A 14,824-nucleotide genomic window follows, 5' to 3' on the forward strand; every position below is an offset into this window, starting at 1 on the left:
TTACACTGCATAGGGCTGTCCGGATGCAAGTTTTACTCAAACTGGCTGATCTAAGCTTTCCGTATGTCAAGGAAGAAACTTCTTTTCCCCGTGTTGTCTTATCTTTCCCTGGATCTCCTGTTGTCTGCGCAGCTGCAGGCCCCCCATCCTGCTAGAGCCTTTGCGTGCCGAGTCGTTGGCTACAGGTGGCAAGGTTGTGGCTCCAATTCAAGGCTCTCCCCCAGAGTTGTGTGTTCCAGAAAGGACGCTCTGTTCTGCAGGGCTGTCTCTCTGGTGGAGGCTTTGATCTGGGAAAGGATGAGCCTCACTGCAGAGTCAAAGCTGTCTCCCTGCTTTGTTTATGTGAGTGTCCTTCCAGGACTCTGTCTGCTTTTGGGGTGGAAGCGCCCTGCCAAAAACTCCAGCTCTCCACGCTGGCTGTGTGGCCAGAGTACCTCCCACCTTTTTAACGATTCCTCTGCCCTGGATAGAGAGTGGTATCTCATAACAGTTTGGAAACTACAAAAGTTTTTCTGGCAGGATGAATGATTGACTCGGCAACATGTTCTTGCCTTTTGGAGTTGCCCTCCAATTTTTCCAGGCTTGATTCTGTAAATCATTTCATCTTGTGCAAATACTGGGCTGTGAGCACAGATGATCTCAAAGGCGAGGATTATTTGAAACCCCATTTGAAAATCTATCCTCCTTTCAACAGATTAATATAGCTGGAATTTGTGAATAAAATTTTTCTTCTGAGCTGGCCAATGCACAGGTAGTTCTAGGGCCTCTCAGAGGAAGTAGAATATGCTTCTACTCCAAGAGGCTTTGGAAAAAGTAACTGTTCTGTATATTGACAATTTATCATTAAAAACAGTAAGGCTATAACTCTAGGCAAGTCCTCATGGGGTGGCGTTAGGGGAATGAAGTGGAGAAAACTCTGAAATGTTTTGAAAGAGATGTGTAAGCTCAAAAATGTCACTTAGAATATTCTCTTGCTTTCTGCTCTCCCAATGAGATGGAGTCTTTTGCGGTTTTCAAGATAGGTTAAAGTTATATAACTCACAGAGTTGGAAGAGCATTTTGGGCAACTATCAGAAGTATTTCATGTTGTAGTTTATGCTCGTTTTCCTTTATTTCAACAAGGAGAAAGAATTGGCTGCAGGCAGGCTGGGATATGGAAGGTCCAACAACCACAAATTGGTAAATGTTCCATCAGAGGGGAAGCTTCTTTGACACCTCTGTTCTTCTTTAACTTGCTGACAAAAGAGTTGCCCACACGCAGTGAACATATGCTTTTCAAATAAGTATTCTTAAATGAAGAATGTTAGAAATTATCTTGCTAGATTTGGGAGTGAAGGCAGAGGTGCCTACTTTTAGCCATTTTTAGAAGATCTAACTCATTTCTTCCGTACATGCAATTCGGTGTGATCCAATGAATTTAACAATAATGTACCCAAATATTCTGTTTAAACCATTTTCTTTCTTTCTTTTTTTAAGACCTAAAACTACATCATCAAACTATACCCTGGAAATGGAATTTTATAAATTATATTAGTAAAGTTATAATGACAACCGTCTATCACAAAGTCACGTAAACTGATTAGCTTAGAAGAGAGAAAAGAAGATCTGAGAAACTTCTATATATTAAGCATTAAAAAAATGATATTCAACTCTCACAAAATTTTTTTTTTTTTTTGCAGATGAGGAATCAGAAGTTTAGAGATGTGAGTAAACATTTCCAAGGTCCTACTACTAATCAGTGGCTGGTCTTATAAAGGAACCCACAGCTTTCAAACTCTGACACTAATACTCCTTCAATTCACCAGGCTACCTCACTTACTACCTAAGTGAATCATCGTGGAGGGCTTCCTGTCCACCTCTTTGCAATGACCCTTGGAGTCTGAGACATACCTGCCTCCTGACAAAGGTAATAATGTCATATTTAGGACGGCAAGTAGATGATTCTTCAATTAGGCTGCTTGGGCTAGTATTCCAGCTCTGTAGTTCACTGGTTGTATAGCTTGGGGGCAAATTACTGAAACTCTTTGTACTTCAGTTCCCTAATCTGTCAAAGAAAAAAGTGAATTATACTTATATGTCCAACTCATAGGGTTTTGTGAATGTTAAATAAAATGGAAACTTTTTTGCCTAGTGCCTGGAAAAAATAAATACTCAATATGTCTATATATTTTCCCATTCTATTTGGAGCTTGTATTATGTTTAAGTGTTAATTTCTTTTGCATAAAACCACCCAGAATAAAACATGAAATTTTCTTATGAGAAGCAGAATACACACTTGTAAGCATACTCAGATATAACAAAGAAGACGTAGGTGATCCTACAGAGTATGGTAAGATTGCTGACAATTTTATTTTTCCCCCAAAAATTAGAGATTCAAAATTAAGGAGAAAGACTATAACAGAGGTGAAAATTATGAGAAATTGCTGTGAAGCCCAGTTCCCTATAGTAATCAATTAGCAAAGAGCTATTGAGGAAAGGAATCAGACTGAGGCAATGTCTTTTTGTTATAGTTAATTCCATTATTGTCATTATCATTGGAATATTTGTAAAAAGGGAAATTGAAAAAAACCTCTCAATTCTGTTAAAACCTGGGTATCACATGGTCTCAAAAGTGAGCTATGAAATCCTGTCCTAAGCCAGAAAAAACAAGTTCGCCATCTTGCAAAAGTATTCTTAAAAAAAAAAAAAAAAAATAGAATTTAAAAACAACTGTTTCTTACTAATTATTTGATTTATGTTGAACATTTGAATTTTCCATTATGTGAAGGGTCTAAAGTCTTTTGCCAAGAGCAATGAAAATGGTAGGAAGAAAAAAAAACCCAACAAAACACCCCTTTGTAAAAATTCCATTAATTTTTGCACAATTGGAACACATGTTACTTTTCCTTGCACCAAGAGAAAACATGCTGATGGAGAGACTCCATCCTGGGTATGTCAAAATAGGACCTTTTTCAAACAACTCAGACCATTTAAGCTTTCTCTTTAAAATAGAAGCTTATTTTTTCTTGTTAGATTTTGCTATTCCGAGGTTGAGTTTCTGACCATGCTTCCCTGTGCAACTCTGCATTTCAGGGGCATTTTATTAAGCATTTCACCTTCAGTGGTGATATCATCCCTCCCTGTTTGGGAGGCGGGTGGGATTAATGAAAATAAAGGTTAGCCCTTCCTGATCTCCATAGGGGCCATGTTGTCTTAGTTTTGATCGTTTCCCCCAAATTAAGATTTCTGCATAAACCCCCTGTGTCTGTGTTTGGCTGGCAGTTTTATGGCTGACCAAATTGTGCACTGGCCGGTGTTCTGGTTGGCTGAATGTTTATACAGGCTGTTAATCAGATCAGGGAGGGGGCCATGGATATGGGGACTGTCTGTGAGCTGGAGCGGTCCTGTTCGCTGTCGTGTGCAAGGGCCTGCACTTTGTTACTACAAATTACATAATGACATGTTACATTTCAAAGTGTATTTTTAATTCAGGGAAAATTAAACCAATAAACAAACAACCCTGGTAGGAAAAAAAAAAAAAGAAAAGAAAAAATAAGATCCTTGGTTTCCAGATCTTCCTCTTCGAAAAGGTTCTTAATTAAATTGTAGCTATAAACAAATCTTTGTTTTATTGCAAAGAGAGCAATCGTGTATAAAAGCTATTTTTAAAAATTAGGATGTGAATGTTTGCCGGACAAGGGTCTGGTCCGTGTTATGTGTTTTATGATGTGTACAAAATGAAAAGGCAAGCTTGTGTGGTGATGGTAGATTTTCAATTTTTGATTGCTAATCCCTCTCAAATGTTGCTCCTGCCTTGCTTGAATGGAGACTGTAAACACAGGAATTACCTTAGTTTTTCCAGGTTCTGATTCAAGTAAAACTGCTTAGTGTAAGCATGAAGTTGCCGACTCTGAATTTTTGGTCATGTAGAAAATTGGTTTGCTTCTGCATACTGTCTGCATTTTAGCAACTCTTTGAAATTGTTCAAAAAAACCCAAAAAACCTCTAAATCAACTTGCAGACTTTTCACTGCACACCTATGAATTCAACATTAATTCTTTTCTATAAGCTGTTGAAATTAAGTATATGTTCAAGATCCAAGGTTACAGTGATACCCCTTTGGGTAATAGTCATGCTCATATATTATTCAATTATGCACATATGTACTTGTCCGAACTTTTTTCAGCATAAACTATGTTATCAAAAGAGAATGTGTCCTCACTTTCTTTTCCCCAGTTAAGCGGAGGGCTGAGAATACACATTTATTAAACTGCCTTTTAAATGAGTTATTTGATCAAATCAATTCTGCCCAAGATCTGGTCTTATCAGAACAATTTGGCCTGGAATTCACTCACTGGATTTTCTCAGGTATTTGGCTGCTACTAGAAATAGCAGCAGCCCAGGAAACGGCTGGGTGAAAGATTGCCCCCATTATATTTTAAAAACATTCCATGATGCTTACATTTCTTAGGCAAAATTACGATGTGACTTAAGATAATTTATCAGTACAATCCACAAAATGAGAAATCATAAGATCAATTGAGATAGACAATCTAAGTCTTCCTGTTCAGTTTATTTATTTTTAAATTCAGGATGTTTAAAGAGAAACCTTTTCCCCTCGAATCTTAGAAATAAATAATGGAGTTTTGAACCTCATAGTTAAAATGTCAGATTTCAGCAATGACTACAAAAAGAAAGAAAGGGTAGAAAAATAAAAGACGGATACATAGTGTGGATTTTTGTGCATAAGAAGGGACCAGTTGAGACAATGCTATTTGCTTGCAATAGCTGTGCAAATGTATAACACACCTCTATTTTATTTTGTGACAAAGAATGCTTTCCCTAGTTCATCTTAGATTCTTGATAGTTCTGTTTAAATAATTAATTTACATGACTTTATTACATATGAAGGTACACAACCCTGACCCAAATTGACCATCCACTTTTCAAGTGGTTTTGTTTTTGACTCCAGGCATCTGAGTTTAAGAACTGCTGTCTGACACATTCGGATGGGGCTTGACCTGGAATTTACAGGGAGCAAAAAAGACCACCAGATTTTTTTCACTGCTGATTGAACTTGCTTTCACTGTTATCAAATAAAGAACAGTCCAAACTGAAGAGTCAGACATATTCAGGGCTTTCATTCTGTGAATGACTAATCGAATAAGAAAGATTTTGATCCAAGGAAAAGTAGGAATTGCCTAATAAGTGTAGATATGCCCATGAATAGGTAAGACGTCTTCATCCTCATTTTGTGCTTAGCCAGCATTTGAAGCGATAGATGGAGAAAAGGCACATCATAGCTTGTTGAATAAACGAGTGGAAATGGGCAATGTAACAACAGTAGCGTGAGGCCTTTCCCTCTCATTCTCTGTGATTGAATGTTCTCAGTTCACCCAGGTTGACAACTTCTCTCTTCTGCCTCTTTTGCCGTCCACGTTTGCATCAAGGCTCTAGGATAGTCCACCATCAGCACCGTAGCTCCTCTGCACAAATCCAGATGAGAGAGAGAGGCTTAAGGCAGAAGGAAGGGTAAAAGTTCCATTCTCTGATGGCAATTCAGGTTTAGAAAACAGAATGAGAAAGAGTGATGGCGGCTCTCTCTCCTACAACTTTGATTTTAATTCTTAAAATTTATCGGAATCTCTTTCTATCCATCCTTCCATTCATCCATCCTTCTCTTTCTCTTTCTTTCCCTCCCTCCCCCTTCTCTTCCTTCTTTTCTCTTTTTCAGAAATAAAACTAATACTAATGCAGAAGTCTGAAATTAGACCTTAAAAACTAGTACTACTCTCTCTTTTTTTTTTTAGAGAGGAGTGGAGATTTTCTTCCTTGCTTGACTCTAACTCTCTTACTCTCTTAGGATGCTTACCCTTCATGTGGCATGTCAGAGAACCTCTTTGAAAATGTTGCTGTTTAATGGGACTCAGGGAAATAGAAGATCTTTTTTAAAAAGACAAAATAAAGCTTTCTGATGTAGACTTAACAGTTAATTTCTGTGGAGGTCCACTTTCATATGCATGCAAATCTATTTAAAACACTGTTTTAAAATGTAAATCATGTACACATATATAAAACTCATTTATGTGTTTTTAAATGCTGTTTAAAATTTTAAAGCATTTATATAGAGAGCAGGAGAGAGCATTTAATATGCACTATAGTAGCATGCAACCTGAAAAATAAAAGTTTGCTTGAAAGCTTAACTGGCCTTGCAGTGCAACGGACTAATCAAGTCACATTTTATATAATGTATATGTTTATAATATGAGTACAGCATGCAAATGTGCAATTTAGACATTTCCCTAATTGAAGGAACAAGCCCATAGGTTCACCATTTTATATTTGTTCTCTTAAAAACATGAAACTCATTTTGAAAATGCTAGTTTAAATGGGCATTATTAAGTCTTTATCAGTTCTGAGCATTGCAGCCTTTTGCATCCAGAAATTTCTCAATCTGACAGAATAAGAAATGCATTTACATGGCCTAAGCTCTTAAATTGTCCCTTTCAATTAATGCCCCATCATGGAGCAATCTGGAAACCATTACTCAGTAACTCTTCATTATAATTGCTTGCAGCTGAGTATCCAGCCCTTGGTAATATAAGAATAAAAGAAAACTCAGTTAGTAACAAGTGCAATTGATTCCATTCAGAATTCCCTTGGTGCTTTGCCATGTTTGGCCTGCATAAGAGGAAACACAAGGTTTTTTTTTTTTTTTTTTTTCTTTTGGGGCCAGGAAATGAATTGGCAGACATAAGATGGTTTGTGTGGTGTGCGCCTTCATTTTTCAGCTGGTCCTTGTTAAAAATGAGACGGTGGGGCTCCTGCGTTCTCCCCCACTGGCTACGTTTTTTTTTTTTTTTTTTTTTTTTTTTTTGGAGGGCTTTTCTGGTAATAGATAAAACTACAAAACTTCAATTTGCTGCAAACTAACAGCATCCAGAAACTGTCACCTTCTGAGGCCATGGACGATCCTGGGACTTAACTCCTGCTAAGGAGTGGGTTTTAGAATTTTATTCACTCCTACCTTGATCCTGCCTTTATGAGAGCGAAGTCCCTGGTGCATTCTGTACAGGTGGAGAGTTGTTTATGTGTTTGGAGGCTATCAATCACCAACTCCAGAAATGTGAAGATCTAAATTATGATAGATGAAAATGTGAAAATGTGAGGTGGTAAACAACGCTCCTCCCCTCCGTGAAAATTCAGGACTCGGTTTTTACAAATGGTGGCGGGAATGTTCGAATGTTCTTATCACTCATTCCCTTCAGACGATGCCACTCAGCGCTGACATTGAGACCCAATGTCCAGTGCTGAGTCCCCTAGATTCTGAGCAGTGGGGACTAGACTGTGGGGACAGCCAGTTCATAACATCCTGTCCCTGTCCCCCCTTCCCTCACAGACGACTGAGGCCAGGTGACAAGGACACCCAACTTCACAAATTAAAAATGTGTAAACTACAAACTATAAAAAGAAAAGTTGAATCCAATAAAACTCTGCTTTTAATTTTTGCCTTCATCATAATGGGGGTGAACCTCGCAAGTTAAATGGCCTTTCATTTTGGTTTGTTATATAAAGAAGATTGTCAAATCTCCTATGACCGATATAAATTGTGATAAATATTTTAGAGTATTTCTTGTATTTTGTCCAAGCATTTTATTTGGGAGGGGTGTTTTTTATATTAGCATGATTATTCTGTTTCTTTTCCTACCCTTTTGTAAACTTTTAAAAAAATTGTTGGTGGGGAGGGAAAAAAAAAGAAATAAAAAGAAATAAAAAAATTGCTCTTACAGTTATTAACTAATTACATAATTTAAGGCCCCTCATCAGGATTTTTAAATAAGAGAGAAGCACAATCATACTCACCTCCCCAAATAAGAGCAATAGAAGGAGTAAAAGTCTTGACCTTGTGAAGCTCCGAATCTCACAGGAACAGGAGCTGATACAATATCGGCTGCTGCAACGCAGAAGCACTACTTTCCCAAACTCTCAAATGTTATAGCAATTAAAGGGAACTATAATCAAGCCTTAAGGGAGAGAAGTTTTCTATTAATAAATAAATCACAATGAATACTTAGAGGTAGGTTTCATGAGGGCGGGGAGAATCCGGTTGTGTGTGTGCCTGGGTTCACATTTCCTTATCAAAGAGATACAAGACAATCAAGTGATCTTGAATTTATGATGATTAAAAATCATTAATTTCTCTATTACTAGTTTCAATTTCCCCCCAGTTTCATCTCTGTAGGTATGCAGAAACGTAGCCTATTAAAATCTGGATTAATAAAAATCCTTAATCAACCATTTTTTTAAAAAAAGATATGTGATAATAAAATCTGCTGATGACTAATAACCTTGTCCAGTGACTATAAATTCAGGCCGATTATTATAATTATATTAGTAATTCCCAACTTAGGGATGGGTTTTGGGATTGGAGTGGGATAGGAGTGAAGTTCAGTAAATAAGATGTACCTGGTAGCTTAGATTTCTGCTTGAAATAATCAATCCCCAAATTCTGGGGGACTCTGGCCAAAGGGGCATGCAGTCACTCGTCTGTCCACCATTTTCCCTGGGAAGGGCTCCTGAAGGGAGCTGCTCTGGATGGGTCAGATTCCTTCCTAAGCCAGTCAGGCATGTCTGCTGGGTTCCCTGGGGCTGTGTTACAGGTTTTCAGCACTTTTATTCAATCCTCTCTTTCTGCCCCCCTGAGGCTGTATTTAAGCAATCTCCCTTTCCAATCAATCAACAGATTTTTCTGGAGGTCTAATTGAGAGGAATTTTTCCACCCCTGCCTGCTGGTTAGTAATGTCTATGGCTGGCTTCCTAAGGCCAGATTCTTGATTAATTTGTTTTTTAAATTTATTTGTATTTCTTTACTTTTTGTACAGATGGGATCTTGCTATCTTGCCCATGCTGGTCTCGAACTCCTGGGCTCAAGTGATCCTCCCTCTCACCTTAGCCTCATAAAAGTGCTGGGATTACAGGCATGAGCCACTGAGCCCAGCCATAAATTCTTGAATTCTTAATGGCTTTTAAAAATCTCTTTTCAGCCAGGTGCAGTGGCTCACACCCATAATCCCAGTACTTTGGGAGGCTGAGATGGGAGGATTGCTTGAGGCCAGGAGATTGAGATTGCAGTGAGCTATGATGACACCACTGCTCTCAAGCCTGGGTGACAGAGTGAGACTGTATCTCAAAACAAAAACAAAAACAAAAACAACCTCTTTTCTAAGAAAGTTATACCTAGTAATACTGAGTGGTTTAAAATGCTGAGGAAAAAACCCATACTTTTGGAAGGAGATGAGGTCAATTCTCACTTTTCATTGTAGATTGAATTTCTTTTGTTTATCTGTATTCCCAGTGAGATGTTCTTAATGTGGATTGTTTTATTTTACTACTGCACACGCAAGTCCTATGACCGGGAAATGTACACACGGACAAGGCGAGCACATCAGTTAATAGCTGGCTCTCCATTATCCGTAGAAAGGTAGACTTGCATAGATTGCAAACTGGAGGCCCCGTGGGCATCCACCATCAGATGTGTTTGGTTAGGCCAGCAAAGTATTTTTAAAAGCATGAATTGGTTTTCATCATCTCAGAATTGGGATAATTCATAGAGAAATATTGCTTCCTGCTTCTTCTAAAAACCAGTAGATCTGGCAACAGTGGGCCCCGTTTGGCCTGGCAGCGTGACCAGGCATGGGGAGTGGTAGCCAATTCCGATGGGGCAGGTGCTCCTCCGTTTGCCCCCCGGCCTCCTCCCAGCCAGCTTCCTTCTTCATTACCTTGTTGACCCCTGTCTGCCTTTGTGTACGAGACCTCTACCATGTTTTGGAGCTACCTGAATTCCCCGATTGCCCTCCTATTCATCATCGATGACAAAATTCTCCTTTTTAATGCTGCTTTATAGACACTTGAGTGTTGACTATGAACTCAGACCTTCGTGATCAACTTGGAATCAAATGTCTCTCTGGAGGGAATATCAAGAAGGTCTGGAGGAGGCCCCTCTTCATTCACCGAAGGAAGGAGACAGCTTCTTTTATTTCCTCTTCCTGCCCACTGGCTGTGAAGATAATAATCAGTTAAAGAAACATGAGATGGAAGGCCAGGGAGAAGAAGAAAAAGCAAAGCAAGGAGTGTGACAAATCCTCAAACGCATTTTGAGGCATCGAATTGCATGGAGCCCTGTAATAATGTCACAGAAATTTTATCCAGAGATTTGAGCACTAGGCATTGTAATGCTAAGCACTCACTTCACAAAGTGGCCCAGGTGATTTGCCCCATAGAGACTGTAGGCCTCTAGCAAGGTCTGTCACCTAAACAACAAAACATTTCTGTGGCAGACTAGACTGTGGGCCCTTGGATCCATGAGCGAGGAAGTTCATCAGGTCCTCAGTCTCTTTTGGGGTCCAGTTTGTTCTATGTCAGGGACAAAGAGTGAACCCACTTAGAGTGACCCTGCTCAAGAAAGTAGAACCTCAAGGGGAACACGCAGCCCTTTCCTTGACCCATCTCTATTTCTTGGCCTTTGCAATGTGGTCTGGGAAGGAGAGGTGATTGTGCGTTTGTGCACTCTCCCAGCTTCCAGATCCCTTCTCTCCATGGAGTCCCAGAATCCAGTTTGGATTGGCAAACCTGGCTGAATGATGACCAGATCAAATCTGAGAACTCTTTCTCAGTGTTAAAGGTTTCCAGCCTTTATCGTCCATAAAAGCAAACAAGATAAAGTTACATTCAAAATAGGAACAGTAGAAAAAAAGTTCTCCCAGGGTTTACCATAAAAATCAAATTACTCCCAGGACCTCAGTGACTGTTAACTCTCTGGGTTTCTGGTATCACACAGAGTCATTACTCTGAAAGAGTCTTTCTCACAGTTCTCCAGACGTTCTCTTGTCTGAGCTCTCTGTGCATCTGGACACGCACGTACCGCCTGGGTCCACACCACGCACGGTGCTGACATCTCACAGTTCCTAACAAATGAGACACCAGAAAATTCCTTTGCCCGGCTCAGCAAAGTCAAACTCCTTAGATGAACCTCCTTCTGATGCTGGGGACCAGGGAAAGAAAGAGGAAAGAACAAGTGAGTTGGCAGGTCTATAGCAAAACAGCAGCCCCAGCTGTGGACTGAGGAGGTGCTAAAATTTTGTGGGCTACCTGCTGGTTACTTCTCTGAGCTTCTCGCTGTGCATGCCTAACTTCCTGTCATGTCTCCTTAATTCTTTTCAACGTATGCACACATGTTAATGGCAATCCAGGAGCTATTATTTCTTGGTAATACACTTTGTTGTACTTTTTCCCTTCCTATCTTCCCTTAGAAGATGCTCCTACGTGCAGGCCCAGGGTTTCTCTTACCAAGAAGTCAGAAAAACAGGGATGAGAAAGCCTGTACTCAGCAAGTCAGCTGTGTTTCAGTCTTATCTCCATCTTCCATTGGTGACAATGTCCAGATGGACCTAAAAGCCATTGTGGCAGAGACTGGTGGAGAATTACCAAAACCTGCTTCTTCTTCCTCCCAGGCTTACACTGCCAACTGCATTTTCCAGCCTCCATTGCAATTAAGTGGCTGTGAGATCGGGCCTGGGCCTGGGAGACACCAGTGGCAGTGAGTGCACGAGTCCCAGGCCTGGCCGTTTCACCCTCCCACATGAGGTTTTCCATGCTCATTGTCCCTTCAGCTGGCTAGGGTGGAAATGACTTCCAGGACGACTCTGGGAGTTGCCTGATGGAGATGCTGAGCCACAAGATGGAAAGGATCTGGGTCCCCAGATCATAATATGGAGGGGAACTTCCCAATCAGGAACAGTCTCACTGGGCTGTGACATGAGTGAAAAATAAACTTCTGTTTCGTTAAACTATCGACATTTCTGGGCTCTTCTGATAGAGCAGGTGGCATTACTTTGAAAAGTGCAGACATTAATCTGGGACTTTCTAGTAAAAGGAGATAAGGAAATAAGGCCCAGGAACAACCTGTAGAAGCTGGAGAATGGTGCCTATTATGGATGGAGAAGGGAAAAAGAAGCACAGGTCCTCCACAGGTCCTACCGTCTGGAGTAGAAGAATAACATCCAGAGTGAATCAGTCAGGGCACACAATATATTCTCCAAATATGAAATGCTTGTAGCTTGGAGAGATTGCTATCTCTCCAGGTAATCAGGCATTAACAATACTTGTGGATGTTCACTTGGGAAATGTCAGGGTTCCAGACTGTGAAAATCTTGGAAAAGCTTGCAATTGGAACAGAATGGAACATGGAATCTACAATTAGGTCTATCCCAGAATTACACTATATTCTTAGAAAACACAAAGTAAGTATGGTTTTACAAAAACTCTCCACAGTTTCCTCACTTTGAAGGGAGGAGCCTGTAGGTATGAAACAAGTACAGATTTGAATTACTTTGACATTATTATTGTAGAACATTCATCATGTCTTTCCTGAATAATTGGACCTTCTTATAGGTGTATCACTTTGCAACCCTGAGATAATATTGAATTTGCAAGAATGCTTTTCCAGAGGCCTGGAAACTCCTGCCTAGGCATCCCAGTACCCACTTAGCCCTTCTCATTTTCCTTGGTGGAGGCTTTGACATGCAGTGAAGATTTCCTACTATATTCAGCTAAAACTCCAGCTAGATGACTCGCAACACAGAAGATTTTTGAAGGGTTCAAATCTTCTTTTTCTGTTTTTCAGAGTGCTTTAAAACACAGTTGAGTTTCTCCCTGCAGTTGTTCTCCTAATGTGGGGTGATCATCCTGCATCGTAGTTTGGTCTTATTAAAAGTCTTTCTGTCTCATTATGAGCCTAGGAGAGAAATGCAGAGCTAAGAATCCTATTCAAGTCCAAAGGTGACATGGAGAAAGCATTTTTCTGTGCCCTGTAGAAATAAATGCTCAAGCTGTTGCTCAGGGAACATGCAAGAGAACCCTGTGTATTTTGCTGGTGTGGAAGACAAGGAGGATTTGCACTAAACCTTTTTTTTTTTTTTTTTTATGTGGGGGCCAATCTGTCCTACATGATCCCCCAACATGTGGTAGTGCAGTCTGCTTTGTTGGATTTAACCATATTCCACTGATCGAAATGGGAGGGCTGAAAACCGATGAAGAGTGGAGTGAGAGAGCTGAAGCTGATAGAGTGTTGAGTGTTACAGCCTGTCTGGCCCCTGTTGTCATGCACAGATATTACACTTTGTAACTTCCATCGAAGGTCAGAGGTTGCACTGATGATAGCTCTGTAGGGATCTAGAGAAGGCCACCTACACAAAGGTCTCTGGCGGGATCCCTCTTTATGTCCCCTGCCCAACAAGAGACCAATAGCAGGAAAAGATTTATGAGTTGGTGGGCAAAAGATAAATGATTTCGGTCTCTGGATGCTTTAAGAGCAAATTTTTGTACATCGTGTGGTTAAAATTGATCTCGCCATTGACTTTTGTATGGGATGGGCTCAAACTAATGATGTTAGGCAATCAATGGGAAAAGGCTGTACATGAGGAATTAAAAACCACCGTAATGGATTGCTGTAGCCAGAGGCTCCAATAGCAAGAAATAAGTGAGGGCTGGTCATATTCAAGGAAGACTGGCCCAGAAGCCACCTCCCCTGATTCTGACACTCTGGCAGACGCTATTATACTCCCGAGAAGTATGACTCATGGAGTGAGCCTCTGACAGTTATATTTCTTTTCATGGAGATTCTGATTTCTCTCTCTGTGCTGGCATTTCCTGCCTTTCTAACTTGCCTTTTGCTTCTAAGGAATAGCTCCCAGGGTGCTGCCGTTTCTTATAATTAGCTCCGACTATCAGCTCTTCCTGTTTAGGCCGATGTGCGAGGACCAGGCATTGTTGGAGCCCACCGAGAGGAACTGGGCGCTGCTGACCACACTCTTTCCCGGACTCTTAACACACGTTAGGCCACTAGCCTCCCCGTGTAACTGCTGAACATCCCAAGGCACCTGGATCCATGCGGCTGATGGTGCTATCCCACCCCTGACTTCCCAGCAAACACGTGGAGAAGAATACCAGGGCACTAAATTAGACCTCATTACCTAGCCAGTTGTGCTGTCCAGCTCTCCTGCACATAATAATGAGGTCTGATTTATTGTGATCATTATTCAGGCATTACAGGTCACTAAATAACATGCTCTGCCCACACATGTCTTCTGAGCTAATAAATATCCTGAGAGGAAACATTCTTGAGGGCGTGAGTCTCAGGTTTGTGTTGGTAACTCCAGGCTCATTAATTGCATGAAGGCACTTTGCCTATTGCTTGCAAAATCTTTGGATGGGAAAAGCCTAATTAACAACCTTCGGAGGGTGTGAGTGAGAGACAGGGGAGAGACTGCTGGATTCTTTGACCCAGGGGACACATGCCAAGGTGGGCCGCTGGTGGAGGGGGCAGAGCTGAGGCTGACCCCAGGTGAGCCAACTGTAGTGCCAACTCCATTGCACCTCATGCAAGGCCTTTCAGGGGCTGGACTGGGGGCTCCTCCCTTGCCTCCTTGTGCTGTGTACTCCCAACATATCGATTAGGAGTGCCGTGTTATGTCACTCTTTCTCACCTCTGGGCCTTTGCACGTGCTGCCTAGAAAGCCATAGGCCATTCCCACTTCCTCTTATATATTATCATGTTTAGAGGCTTAGGTTAGATGTCACCTTCCCCAGAAAGAATTCCATGATCCTAGAGTACCAAGTAATGACTCTCATGCAACGTATCATGAGGTCCGGTTTTCATTGACTTGTCTATATTCTCCACTAGACTGTAAGCCCCTCCAGGGCCCTATCTGGATCTCACTAATGGCTGGAGCAGCACCTGGGGCATGGCAGGTGCTATTAATTGCTTGGTGAACGAAAAAAATAAATG

The 14,824-nt window shown here is 40.9% G+C and overlaps 1 long non-coding RNA gene across 1 annotated transcript; it reads left to right on the forward strand.

Moving 5' to 3' along the window:
• The first annotated feature begins 251 nt into the window (after window positions 1-251).
• LOC138377547 (uncharacterized) lies at window positions 252-5,512 on the forward strand. Its single transcript, XR_011231800.1, has 3 exons — window positions 252-645; window positions 1,680-1,741; window positions 5,380-5,512. It is a non-coding gene; the product is annotated as an uncharacterized lncRNA (long non-coding RNA).
• The last annotated feature ends 9,312 nt before the right edge of the window (window positions 5,513-14,824 follow it).

This window comes from Eulemur rufifrons, chromosome 29, assembly GCF_041146395.1.
Source record: "Eulemur rufifrons isolate Redbay chromosome 29, OSU_ERuf_1, whole genome shotgun sequence".
In the NCBI taxonomy this organism is placed as follows: Eukaryota; Metazoa; Chordata; class Mammalia; order Primates; family Lemuridae; genus Eulemur; species Eulemur rufifrons.